The 27,266-nt window shown below is 28.9% G+C and overlaps 1 pseudogene; it reads right to left on the minus strand.

Annotated features, from left to right (window-relative positions):
* Nucleotides 1-1,485: 1,485 nt before the first annotated feature.
* Nucleotides 1,486-25,212, minus strand: LOC129980665 (cytochrome P450 4V2-like; annotated as a pseudogene).
* Between the last annotated feature and the right edge of the window lie 2,054 nt (nt 25,213-27,266).

The following is a 27,266-nucleotide window of genomic DNA, read 5'->3' on the forward strand; positions in this document are numbered from 1 at the left end:
TACTAAGTGAAAATAACGTCAAAACAATCTTAAATTTCATTTCTTTTTCAATGGAAATCTATTTATCTTTAGAATCTAATTAGTTCTGAAAGAAAGATAACAGGGTTTTAATAAAAGACAATATTTGTAATATTTAATGTAAGATATTAATGATCTATTAACTACTGAACTAGAAGAATCATGTTATGATTTTAACCGTATCATTTTGATAAATAAAATGTTAAGGTTTTCAATAATTAATTTGTTATTGGTTTTCAAATTCCAAAGCAAATTTGAAATTACTACAAAACCACAGCGTTTTCATCATTTTTTCTATAATTTTTCTATATTAAATTATATTACATTTAATTAATGAAAATTTTTATAATTTTTAAAAATTATAATATTTTTCTTGTTTCAAATATAATGCAGCTTTTCTTTAAACACTCTCAACAGATATATAAAGTAAGCATTCTGTAAATTAATTAAATTTAATACTGATTTATATTTACTAATATGTATTTTTCAAATTAAATCAATCAAATCAATCAATTTAATGTCATTATTTGAAAATAAAGAAAATGATAATGATAATAAATATAATAAGAAGGCTTATTATCAACCATTAGTTTGAAAAACTGGCATCACATTGCCTCATCTATATAATGGATCTGTCGAGTTAGGCTTTCCGATGAAGAGGTATAAAGATCAGCTATTGCTTCTCAAAATAGGCTCTCTCGCTTGCAAGCTAAGGATGGCAGTGGGTAAAAGAAAACAGAAATAGAATAGAAAGTAAACTTGAAGGAAGAAAAGGCCTCTTGAGAACCTTTAAGTACACGTAAACGCAAAAAATTAGATGAAATACCGACATATTCAGCTGTGTAACTTCAATTAATGCTGTACATTCGCATTTATGGAATTGTTTAGTCGATAACAAATTTCTAAATAAAGGAAAATCTCCCTCCCTTTGAAATTCCCGTTTTCATTTTCTATTCATTCAAAAATAAATGGGATATAATTTTTCTATCAAAAATAAAAGAAAATCTGTCATAAAATATGTTCGTCAAAATTGAAAAGATTTTAATCTTTTCTTATAAAAAATATATATATTATTAAAAATACTTAAAAATTAAGTAGAAAAATGCAAACATTTCATGGAAACAAGATTCTAATCAATAAATATATAATTTAAAAATATTATAATGCTGTAAAAATAATTTGTGTTTTTTATTCTCAGCATTTGTAGCATAAAATATCAGAATTACAAGTAACTTTTAAATCATTAAAATACATATTTGCACTTTACAAATTACATACATTTTTATAAATTACTTTAAAATTTAAAGAATTATGATAAAAATATAACTCACTCGCATTAAAATATATATCCTCATTAAACAATAGTAAGTGTAAACATTTTTGAATTCATTATATATTTATGTGACGCTAAAAGTAATCATTATTTTATTCGTCATTTTTTATTCCAGATAAGCAATACAATGATCTTCAAATCACATGTGTTGACCGTGACCGAAATTTGACATAAACTGGTGATGAGGGATGTAATGCAACTTGCATTACTGGTAGAACTTTGTCCCTTTCTTCCAAAGATTCAACAGTGAAATTTCTCAAGATTGTTGCAAGAAGAATCTTAACTTCCATTGCTGCGAATTTGTACCCTAAATACAGTAAAAATATCTTATATAGATTAAAATAGAACATTATTGTAAAAAGCATATTAATTGTTTTTGAAAATAATTGATTGACGCACTTTAACATTTAACCTCTGTTACTAATTCACGGCAGCATTGGGAAAAATAGTTATTAAATTATTTACAAGAATTGCAAATTTAAATTAAGATAAAAGAGACCAAAATAAATAAATTTTGTAAATAAATACGCTTTTCATAACTAAACTTTGAAATAGTATATGAAGAAGAAAGATAATGATTGAGATCCTTTTTTTTAGTGGAGACATATATAGAATCTTGTAAAACTGAATCTTGAATGTAATATATTTATGTCGGTCACCGAAGTTAGTTTTTATTTAATAATACATGCAACTCGAAATCCCCAAAAGTGAATGCAGTTGCTAATAGCACTTTTAATTATTTAAAAATTACATCCCGTTCATGCATTCCATTAATATAATATGTTCAATTCAGTTCCTTTGTTCCTAATTCGATGATTTCTGGAAGAAAAGAAGCAAAAGTAATAAATTCAATAAAATTGAAAAATATTTATATTTCTTAATTTATGGTCCATCAATATTTATTCCTTAAAAATACTTCTCTTTTGAAGCAAAAATCTTGCATATCTTAGTTTATGTGGTCGAAAATTTCATTGGTAATTTTTTAGATATCAGATTCTTCAACTGATTCATCATCACGATTAATATCGCCTTCACATCATTCCAATGCCATATTTCAACACTAATTTATATTTTTTTTATTGAAAAAAATAACACAAATGATAAATTTACTGTAAGAAGGGCTGTTTAACATTGAAATCAAATAACGGTAATAAAACTGAATAAAATCATTGTTATCAATACAAGATTCTGAGAAATTTTCCGTGCATTTTCTCAATTTCACTTAGCGAATGGTTTGCGTAATGCCACAGAAAGAAGAAAAAAAAAAAAAAAAAGGAGAGACCGAAATAATGAGCAATAATATCTCTGCGATATTTGCAATTCGTGTTATTATTTATAAAATTCGCTATTAGCTAAAAATTTAGATGTTACGAAAACTAAATTTGTTTAATGCTATGTAAATGCAGAGCATAAAATTTACTTTCATCCAAAAATATTTTCTTAAAAATTAAATTAATAAACATAACCAAAAATATTTTCAAAATTCTATTTATTTCTTTATATGAGTGTTGGCAACGGCATATTCTGTTAGTGAGTGGAAGCGTTTAGCAAACTTCACATATGTGGGCGAAATTTGAGATCACAAATTTCATTTATTTGAAATCTTTGGTAAGAAAGATATTAGATTAAAGTCTTTAAGAATCTGAATCATAAATTATTCAAATGTAAAAGTGAATGTATTTTAATTTTTCATTCCTATATATATGGGATAGATTAACACGGCAAGGCCATGTAAAGACAGTTAGTTTTTATAGTTCATGCTCAATTATTATTCAGTTTTGAGTTATATAAGCATAAGTCTTTACTCATTTTAATCTGTCGTATTTTGATATGAATTAAACTACTTTAATCTAAATAATCTTTGTCGTTCTCAACTACATCCCATTTCAATCTTTAAAGATTGTACACCCATGACGAATTAATCGGTAATATAAAAGGAATATTAACAAAAGCATAAAATGCAAATTTATGTGTTTTTTTATGTAAATACAATTTCTAAAAGATATCGAAAATACAAGAAGCATCGTTTCCATTTTTCCTGATAAAGATTTTTTTTTTTTTGCTTCGTTTACAGGTCTTTTTTTCTAATCACAGCAAATATAAATTACCCTCCCCATGGTATATTTAATATGACATTTCTGAAAGAATGTATTCAGAAGAATTTGAAGTCAGCCCTCCACATATACACTTTTGTCATTAAATATTCCTTACCTTTTAGATTTAGTGATTTCATTTAAAAATATATTTTTTTTTGTTTCCAGTGAATTCTTGTTACTTATTGATCATACATTGTTTACTAAATAATTTTAACAGAGACCTAAGAATCAAAATTCAGCTTTTGCTAATTTGTATATTTAATATTGTTGAAAGGGATATTTATATAATTTATATTCAGTTTACTTTTTACGTTTTGTTACTAAACTAGCTTTCAATAATAGCCAGCGTGTTTACCCAGGTTATTGACTATTTAGGGTGTGAATCTACTTATATGGAACACTTTAAAAAAAGATATTAGCTTGTTATCTGTTAAGAGAAAAAGTGAGATAAATTGAATTATTTTGCTAGAAATTAAAAAATTATATATTATTACAAAATAAAAGTGAAAATTTACATCCATCTTGAATTTAGTTAATATTGGGCAAAAGCAACTAAAAACATTAAATAACAATACAAGGGAAAAGCGTATTATTGAATGTGTTTGATGAATAAGCTTGAATTTCAATCATAACATCGAAGACAATCTTATAAATTGTGTGGCAAAAAAGTGTTTTCAAAAATATTGAAAATGTAGAAAATATTTGTGTGGTAATAGAATTAATATATCATTATAAAGAGAATAAGTGTGTGCGGGCGTGTGTGTGTGTGTTTGTAAAAATAATAAATTTTAGCAAAGAAAATGCAATATATATATATATATATATATATATATATATATATATAGTAACCAAAAATATTAGCAGAAGGTAATTAATACCTATAATTGAAATAATCTAAAATTAAAAATATTTTGGGAACGAAACTGGATTATTTCGGAATCGCAACTGAAAAGTTATTTCTGGCTCAAAGTAAAAATTAAAAAAACCGAAAATGCACCATTGTATTTAGAGAGCGCAAATGCAGCTGTTACCAAAACACAGATGAATCAAGACAATAGTAATAAAAACCAAGTTAATAGGGAAAAAAATTATTAAAACTAATACAAATAAAATAAGAATCCAGCCTGAAGACTTTCTCAAATGTCAACCTCTGTTTGGGATTCAAAAATGGACTTTTTAACCCGTATTTCCTCACAGAAAAAAAAATACCTCAGTCTGTATTTCCTCGCAGAAAAAAAATCTCTTTTTTTGAATCCCTACCTGAGGGTGACCCTTGAAAAAGTTTTCAAGACGGATTCTTATTTTATTTGGTTTAATTTTGTTACTCTTTTCCCATTAAATTGGTTTTTATTACTATTTTATATATATATATATATATATATATATATATATATATATATATATATATATATATATATATATATATATATATATATATATATATATATATATATATATATATATATATATATATATATATATATACGTATCAAGACATTTTGGGTTACGATCGGATTCTCAGGCGTAGATCGGAGCATGCGCGGATGCCCGCATGCGCAGAAGAGACCAGAGGCTCTTATAAACAGCGCCGTCCTAGGTACGATAATTGTTCAATTCCATGAGCACAGAAGAACCATTAACTCCGATGAGTACTATGAGAAACTCCGAAAACTACGCAGGTCCATCAAGAATAAAAGACCGGGGTTAGTCACGGAAGGTGTAGTTCTGCTCCATGAGAATGCTGTGAAGGAATGTCTCGTCGCGGTCACAGAAATTCTGGGAACAAAGAATCCTTTGGCTCGTTAATCAAAGGGATCGTTGTACTCAGGCCGGGAGGTATATTTTAAATAAAAACTTCATTTATATCCTCAGTGTCGTTCCGTACCTTTTCCTTTGAACACTCTTTGTATATATATATATATATATATATATATATATATATATATATATATATATACGTATCAAGACATTTTGGGTTACGATCGGATTCTCAGGCGTAGATCGGAGCATGCGCGGATGCCCGCATGCGCAGAAGAGACCAGAGGCTCTTATAAACAGCGCCGTCCTAGGTACGATAATTGTTCAATTCCATGAGCACAGAAGAACCATTAACTCCGATGAGTACTATGAGAAACTCCGAAAACTACGCAGGTCCATCAAGAATAAAAGACCGGGGTTAGTCACGGAAGGTGTAGTTCTGCTCCATGAGAATGCTGTGAAGGAATGTCTCGTCGCGGTCACAGAAATTCTGGGAACAAAGAATCCTTTGGCTCGTTAATCAAAGGGATCGTTGTACTCAGGCCGGGAGGTATATTTTAAATAAAAACTTCATTTATATCCTCAGTGTCGTTCCGTACCTTTTCCTTTGAACACTCTTTGTATATATATATATATATATATATATATATATATATATATATATATATATATATATATATATATATATATATACGTATCAAGACATTTTGGGTTACGATCGGATTCTCAGGCGTAGATCGGAGCATGCGCGGATGCCCGCATGCGCAGAAGAGACCAGAGGCTCTTATAAACAGCGCCGTCCTAGGTACGATAATTGTTCAATTCCATGAGCACAGAAGAACCATTAACTCCGATGAGTACTATGAGAAACTCCGAAAACTACGCAGGTCCATCAAGAATAAAAGACCGAGGTTAGTCACGGAAGGTGTAGTTCTGCTCCATGAGAATGCTGTGAAGGAATGTCTCGTCGCGGTCACAGAAATTCTGGGAACAAAGAATCCTTTGGCTCGTTAATCAAAGGGATCGTTGTACTCAGGCCGGGAGGTATATTTTAAATAAAAACTTCATTTATATCCTCAGTGTCGTTCCGTACCTTTTCCTTTGAACACTCTTTGTATATATATATATATATATATATATATATATATATATATATATATATATATATATATATATATATATATATATGGATATATATATATATATATGGATATATATATATATGAAGGATATAAATGAAGTTATTCAAAATATACACACCGGCCTTAAAAATGCATGCTTACAATTGTTAAATGTCTCTTACCAATACAATTTCTTGGACCAGCAGAAAAAGGTATATAGGCAAATTCAGGTATTTTTATGGAATTTTCTGGTAAAAACCGATTTGGATCAAACTTTTCTGGATCGGGAAACACGTCTTCGTCTCTGTGTAATAAGTAACTGCAGAAAACGCAAGTTGCTCCTTTGGGTAGGGTGTATCCGCCTAAAAATGAATGCTGTTTCATAAATGAGTACTTAAAAGGTTAAAAATTTTAATATAATTCAGTTATCTTCAAAAGGTGGTTGGAAATAATTCTATACAGAATTTCAAATAAGTAATGCTTAAAAACCTAATACTTTTATACAAATTACTTTGCACTCTCAAAAAATGAATGTATTTTACTAATTATTCAAATGTTATAAATCTTTTCTAGAAATAAATTGCTCTAAAATTTTACACGAGACTTTGAACAAGAATTTAAATGTTTGATACTATCCATTTATTGAAGTAGTTTATCGGTGCATAATTATGTATTCACTTTTAAAAATAATTTTTAAAACCCAGATTTAACTTTTCCTCAGACGGTGTGTAGCGTTTTCTCCAGTTGTTCTAACATTTATTTATAAGCCGGTTTTTTTTTGTCACTTTATTATAAAAACATATTAAAGGCGTTCGAACGTTTCATATACTAAAGAAATAATAAAAATAATTATAACAAATCAAAAATATCTTTAAATCCATGTCCTTTTACTTGACGAATTTCCTTTTATTTGGAAATTAAGAATGTGATTTTCTCAGACACTGATTTATGTACATAAATCTTAAGATTTAATGAATATATCTAAAGAAAATACACTACGATTAAAAAAGAAAATACACTTCTATAAAAGAAAATACACTTCTATTTTCAATGAAAGTTCCCATGTGTGTTTTGACTAAATAGTTTCATATGCATTTGGAAATTATTTCATGTTTTCTAAAATATACTTTACTATATTAATAAAATTAGTACAATATTAATATATTACTACATTAATATTAGTACTATATTAATTAATAATATTTTAATATATTTTAGGGAAAGTCCGTGCAATTTTTCTTTAGAGAATAATTTGCCACGGAGAAAATGCTTCCATCGATGATTTTCACTGATACAAAGTGGACATTTGTGTCTAGTGTCCTTATCAGACAGAATAATTTTTAAACCAATTTTTGAAAGAATGTAATTCGTTTGAAAGCAAATCGTTGAGATCGACCTTATTCTTAGGCTTTCAAATTATATGATTTATAATACAGACATAAAAACCATAATGCATACACAAATTATAATACATACAGAAACATAAATATTATATATATTGTTACGAACCTATAATATTGCTACCCGGCACGAATAGAGTCATCGCAAGAAAGACCGTTGTACGATCGGTCCTGTACGTGCTGAGATCAATGAACTTAGAGCTTGGCGACAGACTTGGCGAGCATTTGGCGGCTTGGCGATAAATTTGGCGAGTTTGGTGACTAAATGGATAGTACCGGAAAGTTCGAGAACTTTCAAGATCCATCCACTAACAACCGAGATGCAGCCAGGTACGCCCTGATTGGTCAGAAGATTCTAGCCCCGCCTCCCGGAACTATAAAAGACGGGCACTCAGAAGCTACGAGGTTGTTGTTGTTGTGTGGATCGTCCGAGTCGTCGTGTGTATCGTCACAAGTGGTGTGAGAGGAGTCGGAGTCGCCGACACGTAGAGAAACTGGAGGATTAGACAGCAAGAAAGCTGCTGAACTATAGCAATTAAATGTGCTGCGGCATTACGATTGATAGACGGTATTTTGCTGTATAGAAAAATTTTGTAACAATATCTATATACCATATATATATCTCTTTGTTTGTATATGAGAGAGACGAGAGATGTGTGTGTGCGTGAGTGTCACTACGAAAGAATGTCAAATTTGTGTTTTATTGTAAAAAATATTTCTGTGACAATCAGAGTTACAAAGACCGATTGCAAGCATTTAAAAAATATGGGATAAGTAACCAACTTCATGATGACATTGCAAATGGAAGAAAGGTCGGATGACAACAAGAGTTGTGGAAGGTTGTTGGGAGATAATCAAGGGACAAACAAATATTGATAAATAGCTAAAAGTTTCTTGTGAGAAATCCAAAGACGGAAAAATTATTTAGAATGAATTTTGAGGGTTAGAACTTTAATTTTTTTACGTGACATTTTTAATAAGACCCTGAAAGGTTTAGGGATGCACGATCAGATGATATTTGCATCAAATATTGCGATATTTTCTATAATTCATTAAGATATATGAGATAATTTTGATATTTTCTATAATTCATTAAACAAGATAACACTGATATGTAATCAAAATTTAACAATATCAATTAATAAAATTATATTCTGAGATATATTTTCTCAAAACATGCAGAAGAATATGAAATTTCAAATTTCTGGTGCTTTAGGAATTAGGTAAAAATTTCATTACTTAAATTCATTTATGCAAATACGAAATTTGCTTCCAATTCGCGTTTATAAAAATGGTGTTAATTTGAATTTAAATAAAAGAGAATTGCAGTAATATATTTTATTACTTCTATATAATAACCAAAAAAATCCAAAATTGTTCTGTTTCAACTTTTATTAGTTTTTAGAATAAAAGAGATAAATGAAATTTTTGAAAATCTTGTATTCCGATATTTTTTTCTAAACTATGGTCGAGAAATATGCATTTTTAGCTATAAACGTAACAACAATAACAAAAAAGAAAATCTTACAAATGGTGGTATCTTCTTCGACGTTTCTTCCGATCGCTGGTACAGCAGGATACAGTCTAAGGGTCTCCTTTAAAAAGGATATAAATAATTAACTAAACTAGTTAATTAATCGTTAAATGTCCCATTTCAGAGACTATTTTAATACAGATATCTAAGAATACTGAAATTTCCGAAGAAAAGAAAACTAAGAAAGCCCTGCCCCTTCAAAACCACAATGGAAGCCCGTGTTCTTGAGACGTTATTAATACAAAAGAGGTCTGAGCTTAGATAATACCTTAGATGTATGATTAGACATCCTATCAGTGTTCTTAGGAAACCTCCTTTTTCCCAAATCCGTCAAGGCGAGCATCTGTAACGAGCACGCGTCATAGGAAATCAATCAATAATATTAAAAAAAAAGGGAGATATATGCAGATATCCAGATGACTCAGGAGGACGTCCATAACTTCACTGAATAGACTTTGTGGTCTGACCATAATACAGAATGCGGCAAAAAAAAAAAAAAAAAAAAAAAAAAAAAAAAAAAAAAACTTCGGTGAAAGTTATTGCATTAAAAAATAGAAATTAATTAATTTCTTTTCTTTTCTTTTTGTCAACCAATTCAATTATAACATTTTTTACAATGCATCTTTTACCTTACATACTGAGTTTTGCTTTTTTACCATGCCAAGCAAAAGATATGCTGTTTTAGACTTGGAAAACAAACTGTATGAAGTTGTTCGTTTGCTTACTGTACCTTGGTAAACAGTGTCTGATGCAATCTCTCATTTCAAAAAGCTTGGCAATGATGGTCAAAGTCCAGGAAGGGAACAAAATCGTATGATGAACACTTTTAAAGCCCTAATGGTATCAAAAAACGAATTCAGTGAAATGCTAGGGTTATCATATGAAAGTACGCTTGTGAATTGGAATAAGGGATCGATGAGTGCAACGAATGGCAAAAACAGAACTTGAACTAATGCCTAATAAGTTCCAAAATGTTCAGCTTCTCACTGAAGAAAAAAAACTCGTATAGCTCCAAAGATGCCGAAAACGTTTGATAGAGGCCACAAGTCAGTTCTGAGAGAGATTCCTTTTCACTAATGAGAAGCCCTTTACCGTCCAATAACTCATAATTTCTAGAAGTATAGGATCTAGTATGTAGTCGTTCCAAGCACTTCAGCAAAAGTTGAATATCGCAATAATTCAAAGTCGGTCATGGTCTGGGTAGGAATTTGCGCAATCGGCAAAACAATTCTGGTTTTGGGGGATAAGGGCGTTGAAATAAAACAAGAAATCTACCAGTGGGAAGTTGCTAAATTTCCATGGACCAAAACACAATTCGGCAATATAAAGTGGGGGTGATATTTTGTTAATTTATTTATTTTGAATCAAGTTATAGTAAACGTTGTTTGTCCGGGTTAAAGCACCCTGTAATAGAAGTCACCCTGTAATAAGTTACTAAATAAGGATTTTCCGTTCAATTGCTTCAGTGTATTGCTCACCAAATCAATCGAAGGCAGTCTGAACTGACGAGAAAAGTCAAAATGTTTCTTTGATTTGATATGAATATATGCAAGAAATTGAGTATTGCATAAATGAAATTCAATATGCACATACATTTTAGAGCATATGCATATTTATAAATATTAGCTTATTTCAAATTTCAACCATTATCTTTCTGTGGTATAAAGCATATATGCGAACATATAATTTTTCCTAATCCATTTTGATGATATTATTTCTTTATTTGCTATGATTACTCTTTCTGTCATTTTAACCATTTGGTTTAATGTGATATAAAATACCACCTTTTTGAGTAACTTCCGTAAGTTAATTTTGCTTCTGATAATAACCTGTCATTTAATTATTAGAATATTCTCAAGCCTTCAATTATACATTAGATATTCATTATATGTAAAAACTGTATTAATGATATATAAAATACTAAAATTTGACCAACCTTTACGACACAATCCAGATAACAGAGATCATTCAAGTCCTTTTTCAGTAACATCTTTATCAATATTTTCGCCCAAAATTCTATCGAGTTCTTCGTGAACTTTTACTTGGACATCAGGATTAAGACCTATGAGGTAGAGTGCCCAGGTAACAGTAACTGCTGCTGTATCATGGCCCTAAACGTAAAAATTAAATACGAGATTTTACAGTTCAATGAAAACAATTTGAGACACACATTATAAATACCAGAAGTTCAATAACTGATATAATATCCTCTACAGAATATAAATTGTACACTTAAATAATTGTAATATGAAATTTCTGTTGTGTAATGATGTATTCTTTTCAAAAATCATTCTTTTTATAGCAAATGAAAATCAATGAATCAATATTACTTTGATTGGGCAGTGGATTTTCACTTATGTCATGATGTTGTTTTTTCAAAGATTATTTATGTAGGAATAATTAAAACCAATTAATCAATATTACTTTTATTTATTTATTTCTTATTACTTTCTATTTCAAAAGGAGTTCCATAATTCCGTTCACAAGGAGTCCTTTTTACTTGAGCAAGCATGCTTTTACCGAACAAAGTAAAGATTTAGAGACTGATTTGTATTGAGTGTTTTATTGTACAAAGACATTAGAATGAGTGATATATGTAGAAGTCTGACAATTAAAAATCAATCTAGTGAGTATTCCGAATGATTCAAAAATTTCCATTGAGTTTTAAAAAGTTTTCAACCAGTTAATTTTTTTGTAAATCTATAGATATATTCGAATGGAAGCAGATATTTTATGGTTCATACGATTTTCTGATATACCCTTGTTTTTTTTTATATGCAGAATATTAATTTTTAATTTTTATGATGAAATATCTAAGATACGTTTATTTTTGTGTATATTTTCACTATAATCGCATTTTTTTAAAAAAAATAACACTAAATAAGGAAAATATGGCAGTTTTGATTGTCATATTATTTAATAGAGCATATTATATATATTCAGTATATATTAAATATATATTATTACTATTTCTTTTTTTGTGTCCCAATGCAAGTCCAAAAATTTAAGATTCACAATACTCATTGTCCTAAAAATATATAACTTAAATATAAAAAATTGCATTGAATTAAAATGATAATACACAATCAGAAGTTTGCAAATAAAAAAAAAATAGCTAAGCGAAAAAAAAAAAAAAACCCCTTTAAGCATGACTATGTTTCAGACCGCAACTTCGTTTTTAAATATTTAAATATAAGTGAATTCGTCAACAAGAGTTTATTAATTCACCTTTGATTAAAAATTATCCTGACATCTAAATATAATAATTTTAAACAATTTCAGACACGTTCACGGAAAACGTTTGCAACAACGAAAATTTATTCCTCAAATGTTTTAAAGGTGTCAGCAGGTACAATAAGTTAATTTTAAGATATTATGCATAGTTTATTTTTGAGCTGTAGACAAATCAAATTAGGGATTTCGTAAAGATGTCTACTGTTTCATCGTATATACTTGTCTTTGTAATATATTTTAGCCCAACAAGCCACAATCGTGAGTATTTTTTTTTTTGTTACTTTACAGGTGATTCTTTATGTATCGAATAAAACATATTTTGTTCCTTAGAAAAGTGATATTCTCAGATTTCATGTCTGAAAATAGGTGTTAGATGTATAATTGATAGATGAACGGCCACCTCTCTCCTTAAATCGAATAAAAAAATTATTAGACTGCCTTTCCTCGATCGTAATTTAGAAACCAAGTTTTCTGATTCGCCAACCAGATTACTCCTCTGAATAATTTCTCTCGGATGATAAGAAAAATCCACAATCACCGCATTGACAACCCTTTTTCTTTTCTTATGACATTTCTATAAGATAATCTCGCTTAAACTATAGCTGTTAAGTATATATATGCTCGGGCATCTTTTGAAATATTTCAAAAACCACCCCGTCCCTCAAGTCCATCTGGGTGAAAATCTGAACCAAAATAGAATGCATGACACATAGTCAATACTCACGTTGAAAGAAATTCGCAGGCAATTTCGCAATCACATTCGGGTGTTTTGGACGCCCGCCTTAATTTGTTAAATGGGGGTTTGAGATCTTTCGGGATTCATAGATTTGTACCTTCTTTATTTAAAGAAATTTTAGATAAGAAAATTTAATACTTTCTTCTTATCAAAAAAAACACATTAAAATTTCATTTGGAAAAACAAAAAAACAAAAAAAAATATTTACCGCTAAAGCAAATGTGTCTACTTCGTGTTTGACATCTTCTTCTGTCAATTCATGTTCAACTAAGTGCAATTTCAGAAGTACATTTAACAATGCTTGGCGCTTTCCTTTGTCAGCTCCAGGTCCAAGAGATAAATAGCGCTCTTTCTTCGCACGAATTACCTTCAGAAATACCAAATTGTTTTTTTTTTAGTTTTTTCATAATTATACACTCTTATATATATTTATATATTGATACAGTGCACAGCAATTATTTTCGCATAAGACCATTATTATTTTCACATCAGTTTTATTCTGTTGAAAAACTGAATAAGTTGTAATTATTCCTTTCAATTAAAACAAGTTTAAAATCGGCGCAGAATATACAAATTTCTAACTGCATATTTATTACGTATTATGTGTCATTTACAGTGAGTTAATTGCTTGAAAATTTCAAATTATCAATTATGTTTACTCTATATCTGTTAGTTTTCTTTTAATAAAATATATTTATTTTCATTTGAAGAATTACTAACATTGATTGATATTACTATATCAAGAAATCATTTTTAAACATGTTAGGGAAAACTAGAATACATAAAAATATATAACGAAAGTCAAAATCAAAAGTATATTTTTTTAAATAAATATTTTTACCAAAATGGTGAGGTTTAAAATTAAATAGAATAGGAAAGTTTGGTTTAGAAAAAGTTTCATATTCAAGCAAACTAAACATTTTAATTATTCAATGAAAGAAAATGATCCTCAAATCAAGCAGGTGTATAAATTTTCTATTTCGTCACAAGTATTATTTTGCATTACTCAATTACAATACTTTGTGTAAAATTAACGAAATTTATAGTGATAATACCTTAAAGTGTGAATAAAATTGTACATATAAAATTTAGTGGTTTCGGTAATCATGAAACATATCTATTATTTTAAGCAAGAACGATCAACTATCAATCATAACATTGGCATCTAACACTTAAAGTACTTTTTATAGCAAAATACTTAATCAAAGTTTATTTGATTTCCTTTACATTCTTGTTCATTTCATTTCCTTTACTTTCTTACATAATACTTCATCAAAAATGTGTTTATTTGATTTCCACTACTTTTTTTAATATTATTACTTCATATTTTACAGTCAATAAAGAGAATAAATGAAGGATATTTTTTAGTAATTGTTGATAATCACTTTACATTGTCAGGTATATTAATTCAATATCTGTTTCGCGACTCCTTATTTTACTTTTTTTAAGATTAATGATCCATGAACACTCACACTTGTATGTAATATATAGACATGGATGTAGATATAGAAATATAGATAGATAAATTGATATATATAGATATTTTCTTTCAATATATTATGTTTTAATGCATCGAGTTTGAAACCTTTTTACTTTTCAATGGATTATTTTTGTAAAGAACAAGTTAAATTCAAAACTATTTATTATTAATTATTTTTAAAATTAAGGGTATTTTTTTTATTTTAAAAGCAGAAAATTCTTTTAACTACATTTTGGAAAAACTAAACAGTTTATTAAAACTTAAAATATTTACAAAATATTTACAAATATAAAGTAAAGAGACCATTTTAGTTCGTTTAATACCTTTTCTGTGAATTCTCTCATGAATTTAAGGTGAACTTTGGCTTCTCTGCCGAGTGGCGTATTCCAAGCTATGACCTCTGGCCACAGCCAAAATGAATACAATCTATACAGAAGAAGCTCACTCAACCTTTACACAAAAAAAAGGAATAAATTAGGTTTAAAAATATTACATAGAAAAAATTTTCCTACAAAAACTGTATATTTCTCCAAATTTAATTCTTAATACTTTACATAATTAAAATAAACAAATTGCAATATATATTTTTTTAAATTTGGAAATAAATTCAACTTTAAAAATTAGAACCAAAAAGTTATGCATTGTGTTACTAAAACAATAAAAATTATCTTTAATAAAATAAAATATACATTATAACGATGAATGAAATAGAGAAAATATGTCAATGTAGACATCTTTGGGCTCAATAGTGACTAAAAATGCTTTTAATTCTCTCTTTCTACCCAAAAACAGTTTTAACCGATGCAGAAAGTGTTTTAAGGAAATGTATAGTTGGAAAATAAAATAATGAAAATCGATTTGGATTATTGAAAGTTGTTAATTATTTATTGAAGGCATTTATTTTATAAATTATTTTACTAGATATCAATTATATTTCAATCAGGCTTTACATTGTTAAGTAGTTCGTAGGTGCTTTATTTTGTTCTGGGGGATGGGCTACTTTTAGAAATCAAAAACTTGAATGAACGTTATTTCTTTCTGAAAAGAAATTCATTTAATACATAATTTACTTTTAAAGATTTATGCACATTTCATGATTTTCGTGATAATTTTATATTAAATAATTTCAAAAATTATCTATTTTTTTATCTTTTTATTAAAATATAGGATTACTACATACAAATTGGGAAAAATTTGTAGTATTTAATTTAAAGAGCAAATTCAACAAAGTTGAGATGCGTATATTGTATAATATTTTTTCTGCCAAGCTTTTAAATCCCGAAAAACTATTTATTAAAACATTTTACTGATTAAATTAGACAAAAAGATGTTTATAAGAAGAAAAAAATTTTTAACCTAGCAATTAAAATTGAAATATTTCTATATGTAACTAAAATAATTATTATAAAAATTGAATAACTTAACAATTTAAAATACTTTATGGATCTTACACATATATTGTATCTTTAAACTAAACACAAACATATATATGTAAATGTATGTGTATTTGTGTCTTGTATGTTTATTCTTGTGAAACTATATCTTATTATTTCATATAGATAAAATGTATTTATATTATTTCTTGAAATTGAAGGGTCTTCAAAAAGGAGGTGATTACATTCCGAGAAATCTTGAAGAACATTGATATTGATCTGGTTAAATTTAATATATTTTTTAATATTTAATGTTTATTACTCTGAAGAGTCCATGCAAGACATAAAATATTTGTGAGATATAAATTTGCTATGGTGTATATACTTAAATGCATATAGCGAAATAATGCGTGGTTTTACAATGAATAAAAAGTAGACAAAATAACAGATGCATAGACGTGTTTATTGAAAGAAAACGAGAGATTGGAAAAGGTAGTTTTCTCAATCAAAAAAAAAACAAAAACATCATTTGTGAGATATTTCTTTTAGAAATATATGGAATCGCCATTCTATGAAAGAAAGATTTAGTTACCTAATGTCCAATAGTATCAAATAATCTAACGATATATTAAATACTGATTAATTTCATGTACTTTTATAATATAATTAAATACTGAGGAAATCCATCAAAACTGATATTTTCGCTCAACTTTGGTGTTATATTTTTTTCAAGTATTTTATATACTTATCCAAAAATTTGAAGAATTGAAGTTGCTTGGCTTCTACACTAAAACCTTCAAATTTAGAAATATTTTGGCTGCACATTTGCTTATTCAAGAAATTAAATGAGCCGAAATAAATAAATCTCTCTTTAAATGAATGAGCTGTAAGCAGATAAATTCTACCCAGCTTAAAAGCAAAGGTTTTTTCATGTAGGTTATATGTCTGATTTTCATTTAGATATATTAACATACCGTTTCAACGCAACAGTCGAGCCAATAAAGTTTGAATCTCAGTCAAACGACGATAGCGAGAATTGAGCTTTCTCCCCTTTCCGCATTTATCCCCGAAGGATTAGGCGTGCACTAGACCCGCTTACAAGACAATTTTTCGTTGGAATCTCGTCTCGAACCTGAAACCCTCCGATCCCACCGCCAAGACTTTACCGACAGGCCACTACGGCCAGCAAAGATGATAAAACAGATGAAATGAAAGTAGCTCTTAGAACAATCAAAATTTGAGTAAAATTGTGCTATCATCGAACAAGTTTTTCAATGTATCTCACTTACCTTCGAACTGTATTAGAATATTGTGATTCGTTATTTTCAAGAGTTTTAAGCTTTACATCGAAAGCAGTTTCTAAAATAAAAAAAAGAAATTATATATAAAAAAAGAATTTTATTCATCATATAACATTAACACATAAGAAGTGCCTGTTCTTTTCTCTATTATAAAAATATTACTCATAAAAGAAATTGTGTATGGAGATTTCAAAAAGAATAATTAGAGAATAATGGTAAGCCTCATTTTGTACCAAATTGTAAGCCAGGGGAAATAACTTTAAGCCTCTTATTATGTCAAATATATTAGCTATATTTTAATCATATTATTTATTCCAATAAGATTTAATGCTCGAGTGAAGTGAATGATCATGTTGGTGTAAAAAAGTCACAAAATACGACATTATGGTAACTGTTTCTATTTCTCATGACATACGTAATGACAAAAATGTAAATTTCTGCAGGATCGATGTACAAGCTGTATATTTTCATATGGTTTAATATGTCCAATGTTCAAGCAGAGGACGGTTTTAAATTAAGAGCACTTCTATATTTATTAAGGAAAATTAAAATTTCAATTGACTTTTATAGTTTCTATTTTAATATTTTAATGGAGTTAAAAAAATGTAAACGGCAACACCTCTATACAACGTGTCACTTTTATTCCCACATTAATTATAGGAGTGCAGCAGATATTTAACCCTTAACTGGGGAAATGAAAATTCAGGACTTAACTGGGGATTTGCGGTATTTATTCTCAAATTTAATATTCTATTGAAAATATCAGTATGAAAACCTTCCAATATATTCTACTGATATTTATCTTGATATATAAATATGTTTTAGAAATTTGTTTCTAAATATTTTATCAGTGAAAAAAGTAATGGCGTTTGAACTTACATTTTTTTCTCAAATTACATATTACAACAAGAAATATTCTTAAAAAGACATATTATTTTTCAAATCGTATATATTTTTACACTATACAAAGCTACGTAGAAAACAATATAAGGGAAAATTCAACAATTATATGAAAAATTTAAAAAAAATGACAATGTATAAAATTGAACTTTTTTTATCGCCATCATCGGTTTTCGAGGTCATTTTAAACATACAGGTTAAGTATTATAATAAAAATCAGCCTATAAATTCTGTAAATATTTCTCTTGGTATATTTACAAATTTGGTAATTTTTCTTAATCCAATTTCATTAGAAAAATTAATTATATTCGAACATATATATTAGAATCACCCCAATGCGAACTTTTATTGAAAAAATATTCTATACTATTATCCTCATCACTCAGATCACTTTCGGACTCATTTAAAAGTCTCTGAAGATCTGCTTCATAACGAGGATCAAGAGGTTGGATGATGTTTCGAGCACCAAGTTTTAGAGTCCTCTGCTAAGCCTTGTTTAGTAACGGAACACTAAAAGGGAGGTGAGGTCTTACTATCGTCGCTCAAAGAATTAGCTAAATTGTTAAGAAAATCATTTGCTAAAACCTTTTGATAAAGTACATGTGTATTGAAGGTCACGAAACATGAAGCTACAGAATCAGTCCATTTGATTCAGTAAATATAGAATAGGGGTAACCGGAAGTCCATCGTCAGCAGCATATACCGCACCTCCTCGGTTAAGAGATAAGAATCGTTATGGAAGCCCAATTGTCAATCTGCAGCAAGGTTGTAATGGAGTTATTATTCGCTTTTTGTTTGCGTAAGGTGTTGAACCTACAGAAATTGAAATCTGTAATCAGATACAAACATCTTGGAAAACGGCAAAAAGCTGTCACCCGGCAAGAAAATGCTCTACAACATTGAAACAATAAAGGAAGGGATGGCTGAAACAATAAAGGAGTTGGGATTCGGAAAACTAAAAAAAAAAAACAAGCAATTTTTATATATTTGGAGCATTAAGGAAAGCTTTAAGGGAAGAAGATTTGCAACCAATGAAGAAGTCATTGACGCAGTGCAAAATTGGTTTCAGATATAAACGAAAACCTTTTTTTTTTCGAATGAATTAAAAAAAAAACTTGTGAAATGTTGAAGAAAATGGGTTGAAGTCCTGGGTGATTATGTAGAAAAATAATGCATGTTTCAGTTTAATATCATAAGAATAAAGGCATTTTTTTTTCTCAAATGTTACTTTTCTTTTGACGTACATTATTACTACTGTTGTTGTTTTTTCTTATGGCACTTGCCATAGGCAAGCCCGCTGTTCGAAGACAGCGGATTTAGGCCTGGGGGGAGCGCCTATTGTTTCTATAGTAGCTCCACCTAGGGCCACGAGAAAGACTTAGCCACATACACGTCACAACCCTTTTTACGGGGCGGACTTCATTCAGAGATCGTAATTTAGACCAGAATCAGAAAAAGATAACCCCTGATTCAGTAACCCCAGTGGTATTACTCTCGACATGGAGGTCATTGTGACCACTACAGTTTAACGCGCGTCAGCCACCAGGCACGCGGGGAATCTTCGGCCGGCCGGGTTCGAACTTGTAACCTAAGGGACGCGAATCCGACGCTCTACCAACCAGGTTATCCCGGCCGGTTACTATTGTAGAATATCGAAATAGTATTTAAAGTAACCGTCTATGGGCGATTCAAGCAAAAAGTGCACATCAATTGCTTACGAAAGCACAGGTTAAGTTCATAAATGATTATAATCAAAATTTTCAAATATTCATTTGTACAAATATTCACTTATGTTTCCCTAATTCGTATTTATAGTATATCATGAACCATGTAATAAATGGTGATAAAACCATCTTCATCTTTAAGTATTGTTTGATAGAACAATTAATTTTTTTTCTGAAGTGATTGGGGAAACTTTTTTATGCTAACTGAAAGATTAAAATTACATTGCAAGAAAATATTTAACGTTCAAATAATCTCATTCTTACTGGATTTCCCTCTTAGAAATTATTTTTAAAAACTAGGTTTATTAATTCCACCATAAAATCTTAGATTTTTGAGTGCTCTAAGACTGATTTATTAAACAATGTATTACATAACGCTATGCGAAATATGCAATTCGAGATTGAATACGCGATCTCAAGATTAGACACAATGATTGGGCGTGGAAGGCAAATATGTCTAGTAAGAAGTAGTTTCTCACCTTTAAGTCAATTCATGTCGGAACTAGAGTTACACATGAAGTAATGTTCGCAACATTTCTTTTCCTTTAAATTCAATGCTACTCTATATGTGAATAGAATTTAGCATAATTTCGCACTCATAATGCATTCTAAAATCCTCTGAATTGAGAAGCATTGTTTTTGTTGTTATTTATGGCACTTTACAAGCCAACAGAACTGTCAGCGATTTAAGCCGAGTATGCAGTGGCTTCTCGTGGCAAAGTCCCCTGAATACCCGAAGGCAGATGTCTGACTTTTAGCTCATATGAAGATGACACACACGCATTCACTTGCACAACCCCTTTTTATATGGGGGGAGGGGCTTTTTCACACATTTCAAAGATAGACACAGAGTAGACAATAATCACGCCCAAACCAGCACCTGAACCAGGGACGCCCGCATTAAGGGGAACACGCGCTACTCTTGAGCGCCGGAAATGATAAACCCTCTTCTTGGTAACACTGTACTTGCTATTTATTTTGATGAAAGGAAATAACACACCTTAATTATAAAACGAATAAAATCAAAATAAAATTGTTGAACTTTGAAGCTGGGAAATTATTATTATTTTTTTTAATGAGCATGATTTGGTTAATAATTGCTAGATATAGCTGAACTCTTTATGTACTAAATGCTGATAAGATTCAGGTAAGACACGAAACCATCTGGAATCGTACCTGATTTAACGGGAATTCACCTGTTTCAGCTTTAGGATGAGAAATCAGAATGGTTAGAATTATTATCATATTAGAAGGTTTCTTTTTATTTTTATTCAATTTCTATCAATCGTAAGTTTTCAGCATCATAATAATATGAAAATATAAATATGAAAGTATTCTCGGTATTTTGCATTGCAGTTTGTAAGAGAAATAGGAAAGAAAAATTAAAATATCTAGTCAAAACAAAAGGGAACAGATATAAGACTAAGATATGAAATTCCGGTAGCAGAAAATTTTTAAAGCAAGTTGAGGCTAAATAAATATTGAATTAAGGGAAATAGTTATCTTGAATTGATATATAATGATCTTAAATGAATTAAATTACAATTAATGTTTCCTTTAAAACATCTGGATCTTCAAACAGAATCTATCTATCTATCTATCTGAATTTGTACAAAATCAAGATGAAACACTTGGAATTACATTGGTTTTATGCATGTGTAAATACTGATATCCATTATTTTTATATGTTTCCATAAGTTTGACCCTCTTCAGAACACTTGTTTAGGCTTAGAGCTAACGAATTTGCAACAAAAAATATTATTTTTTGTTTGTTTAGATTAGCATTTATATTTTTGCATAACTTTAATAATAGATTTTAATGTTTAGACGAAATTTAAATTGTTTTAATTGTTTCATAATAAATATGATTGCAGGATTTTCTTCCATTTCTGATAATTAATAGAAAATAAATCTAATAATAATCGGTGAAATTTGAATAACAAATAACAAAATGAAGTTGATGTACCTCGGAAGTTAAAATGTAAATAATTTTGGCAATCACTTTTTTATTTCGTGTTGTCTATGGGACTTTATTCACTATTCATTGTGTATTATTTGTATATACTATAGGTGAGAAAAAGTGTCATCTTAATACAATAATCCTGTCATAATTCAATGCATATAAGAATCATAAATATTAAGTTGTACATAAGAGATAAATGAAGATAAGCATAGCCAGTATTCCCTGCAAGCCAGCTGAAAATGAATATGGTTACTATGTGAACCCTATACATTTTCAGCTGGTAAAAGCAAAAAAAAAAGGCTTTTGTTTGCATACCACAAATTGTATCCAGAGCACAAAGTGCTATCGTATGAAATATTTCAGTGAATTCATTTTCAGATTCTCGAAAAACCTTAACGAGTTCTTGAGCATGTTCATTAAAAACCGGCAAGAATCCTCTCAAAATATCAGGATGGAAACAACGGTTTAGAAGCTTGCGTCGTGGCTTCCATGTAACATGTGGACTGGAAAGGAAACAATTAAAAAATTGTTTACATATTTTTTTTAATTATTGAGTTTATTACAAAAAATAGATCAAATCCTGATCCATATTTAAGAACATATATTTCAGTTAAAAGTTAATTGCCATTTATTAATTTTTTTGCATGTTAAATATTTAATAAGCTTTCCAAATATAATATGGGCCATTCTTTTTACAAACAGACAAAAAAGTCGTATTCGTGGAATAAACAAATTCAGTGTATATTTATTAAAGGGACTTTCTAATATTATAAACGCAGCTTAGACAAGAAACACATGATATATTTCATAAAAGTATACAAAATTAGGAGAATTTGAATAACTGAATAAAAAAATAATAATTCTAAATCTAACAAAATAGTTCTAATTGAAATAAAAGATATCGCAAAATGAGTTGCTAAATCTAAAATAATATATGGCATTTATAAAGCACTTACCTCGTAGCTAAACCATAACCAAATAAAGGTTTTGCGAATTTATAAACCCAACTCTTTTCTTTCATCTTATTTCCACTCAGGGCTTCCTACAGAATAAAAACGAATAATTTGTCACCATTTCTTTAAGTAACTAACTTTGCTATCAATATATATTTGTCTTTTAAATGTTTATTTTACAGTTCATGTTACAGCTATAAAATTATATGCCAGATCTCAGTTTTTCTGATCTCCAGTTCATTTGTTTTTATGTCTTCTTTAACTTAACTTGGAAAAAATTGGTATTCATTATAATTTTTACTCAATTATGAAAAATATGCTGATTCCAAAAATTACATTGACGGATAACCTAAGATTAGATTTCAGTTCTGAGTAAGTTTAGTTATATTAACGCCCTGTTTAAAAAGGAAGGCAAGGGCTATTTTGGGACGTAATTTTGTGCCGCGTCAGATGACTCCTTAGCTGGCACCACTTTCCAAACTTCCACACCTCATACGCAGGTGAAAGTTTGATCCCGACGATTTTAAATTGCACCAGTCTCGCTCACACAACGGCTCTTTGGTGGAATCGGATCTAGAATCTGAGAAACGCTATTCCAAAAGCCGAGACCTTACCACCAGGCCACTGTGGCCTATGTGTCGGCTCTGAAGATGAATTTAAAGTGTTGTTTATCGTTCAAGAGAAGATATTCTTCGTAACTTACTTTTGTTCGAAATCCATAATGCAATAATATAAAATTTCAATCCATATAATGTATTTGATTATTTAAAATGTTTGAAAGAATCTTTACTGCTATAACACACTTATGATTTATTGCAATTCTATATGTTATATATAATAATTAGACAATATGTAAAAATTCGATATATTGTCTGTTTTCAGACGCCAAAATTTTCTTCGCTTATAAGCGTAAGTCGGATTTGATTTTACTAGGAAAAGAGAGTAGATAATAAATGAAGGAAGTGTTTATGTTATACTAAGCAATATATAGATACATCAGGTAAACTCAAATTACAGCAAAATAGAACCATTATTAAAAAAAAGAAATTATTGTCCTATTAGAATCACTAAATGAGGAAGCGCGATAAGCAATGGCCTCCAAAGAAATGCCATTCTTATTCTCTGTGTATCACCTCTATACGGAGTAAAATCGTGAAGAAGTGATAAACACGTAATTCTGAAATGAGTAGTAATTTATATTGATTAAGAACAACAAGGCAACAGTTTAAATTCAGAATTTGATACTTTCGAAAAGAAAATCATGTTGGTTTCATAAATCTTAGAGGTTTTACTTACCCAACAAAATTATATAATACGAACCTTTACAGCATCAGCTTTGACAAGGAATACAAAAGGTGTGTATAAAATCCAGACACAGAACAAATGTTTCTTCTGAAAAGTGTTATATACATTTCTCAGTGTATCTACAAATTCTGTAGGAAAAAAAAAAAACAGTTACTATTCAAATACTGCGAAGAAGATTTTTTTTGTTTGTTTTTCAGAATTTAGTAAAATGGGATGTCATCTAAATTAATTTTCTGTTCTCACCTAAGATACTGATGGAATCAATCCGGACTTGATGAATATCATATGTATTCAAATTTGAATATCTATAAAATTCATCAACTCAATTATATCTAAATCTTTAGCAATCGGTTTTTTCACACTAAATTATTAATGAATATGTATTATATATACTAAAGGAAATCAGCACATAATTAATAGGAAAACAAGAATATAAATTTAAATCAATTGTAGTAAATTCTACTGTTTTGAATGTCTAAGAAAATTATAACGCAGCATTAATGTTTATTTTAGTTATACGCATAAAATGGACTTTTCTTCGTTTAAGTAGCTTCATTATCATATTATGAACTATGTAATTATAATATCAATGTTATAAATTAACATTTCTTCGGAACTGCAAGTCATGAATAATGTGAAATTTGACAGAAACATGTTGAAGTTATATCTGGAGGAAAAAAAAAGATTACCTTTAAAATGGAAATAAGGAATGAATTTATTTTTAAATAGATTAAAAATTATGTAACTATTTTTACATGAAATATCCAAATAAGTCTAAGATATTAAAAATATTGAGTGCAGATTAGTCTAATTTAAATTCAAAATTCACACTGGTTTAATTAATAAATGAAACCTTTGTTCAACTTCCAAAATAAAAAATACTTACTGAGATGTATCGAGTATGTAGATCCTAAATGTCTAAAATCTATTAATTCCCCAATATCTCCAAGAATATTAAAGACACTCGGTTTTCTTCCTGGCATCAACCTGCTATATTTATATCTCCAAAAAGAACATTTTAGAAAGAACGCGAAAAACATCCCTATAAATATGTAAAATATAAGCAACAGCATTTTATATATCTTGCACACAAGAATTCAAACTAACTCTTAATGAATACTTCGTTAATATTGTTCCCTTTTATATGATAATATTTCATAACACCATTGAAAGTAAGGCAAAATTATGTATCTTAGACTATCGATTCACGTGACACATACTTTAATCTTAAGGGAAGCGGAAAATTTTATAAAAGAGTCATATGCAAACTTTTGTACTGTTCGTATTAAATATAATCTATCTAAATTTTTGATTTTAAAATATAAATAATGAAATTTAAAGATAATTACATTTCTAACTATTCGGAATGCTTGTAAATGAAGGAAGTTTTACCTAATTTGACTAAATTTTATCTAATCTTTTCTAAAATTTAGCCATTTTGCAAATAACTATTCAATTCAAATGTAACCAGTTGCATTTTTTAATAAAAATGAAGCGTTTATATATAATAAACGTAGAAAGTTAATGTTAATTCCTTTGTCTAACAAGGTTTCATATCATGGTTGACTTTCTCTATTATTTCCTTATTATTCTAATGCACTATAGATGAATAATTTTGATATTTTTTTTTTAATTGGAAAAGAAAATACTCATCAAAATTTGATCCTTTATTGTTTCCAAGATAAAATTTTTTACCTTTATTAACTTAGGAAATTTAAAGCACGGAATTAAAAAAAAATGGGATTGTTTTTTAATTTTTTTTTATAAAAACATCAAAATTTAATACCAAAATTTGGTGCTTATACAAAGTTATTTAATTGCTTTCTTAATTGCTACGAGGTCTTAATTGCAATAATGAGTTGTTGTGACTGCCGCTTTTTAGTTAGATTCCTTTTTGAATACTGCCTATTGGAATGGTTCTCATGACAATGGTTCTCATGGCTTGAAATATGTTATGAGATATGTATATATCTCGAACTAGTTCGTAAATGGCTCATTACCTCAATAATCTTAGAAGTAGGGAAGAGTTGAAATTTTCTTTTCGCTATGAATTTCTTAATATTGAAGATGGAGAAAGAAATCGAACGAATAACCATCGTATTTAGAACTTTTCAATAGCTGCAATATCTTAAAAGTTAGGGATTGAAAAGTGATTTTCAAGGCCTAATAATCACATTTTCTAACATCAACAATTTATGTTGCCAAATAGTAACTTAGATGTAAAGACCTTCATTTGCCTTCCAACTTACCGAAAGGAATTATTTTATTTTCCTTTGGGCGATGAATAAATGTCAAATGTAGAAAATAAAAGGAATTTATTACCAAATATGTAAAAAGATAGAGAAACAAAGAGTATTTTTCGATATAATCACTTTGCGGTTCAAGCATTTAACATATAAATAGTCTCCGAATCGCAACTAAAAATTATTCCTTATTCAAACTAAAACCAAAAAAGGAACAGAAAAATCATCAGAGTATTTAGAGCGCGCAAATGCAGTTACTTCTAAATTACAGATGAATAAAGTTAAAAGTAATAAAAATCAAGTTAATAGGAAAATCAAATTAAACCAAATAGAAAAGAATCCGGCCTGAAGATTTTTTCAAGGATCACCCTCAGCTAGGGTTTTAAAAAAGGGATTTTTTCTGTGAAGGAATATAGTCTAGATAGTCTAATAATGATTCGTCGTGATTCGAAAATCCCCGAAATTAGGCCCAAGACATATATCATTTTAAGAGAAAGGAAAATACAAAACAATAAATTAGAAGAATGCATCCATTAATAAACAAAATACAATAACAAAAATACCATATAATAACACTCAAATCAGTAATGTAAACAAAAAGAAAAGGACATGCCAGCAGCAGGCAAAGAAATTTTAAGCTATCGATTGTGACCAGCTTTTAACACCTATGAGCTAACGCATTTGAGGTAAAAAGAACAATTGTAGGGTCCCAGCGCCAATCATGGAGTGATCTAATATGCAAGTAAAGTTCTATTTTTAAATTAGGTAAAGGATTAATCCCAAATCGTGCCTTG

The sequence above is a fragment of the Argiope bruennichi genome, chromosome 8, assembly GCF_947563725.1.
Source record: "Argiope bruennichi chromosome 8, qqArgBrue1.1, whole genome shotgun sequence".
Classification (NCBI taxonomy): domain Eukaryota; kingdom Metazoa; phylum Arthropoda; class Arachnida; order Araneae; family Araneidae; genus Argiope; species Argiope bruennichi.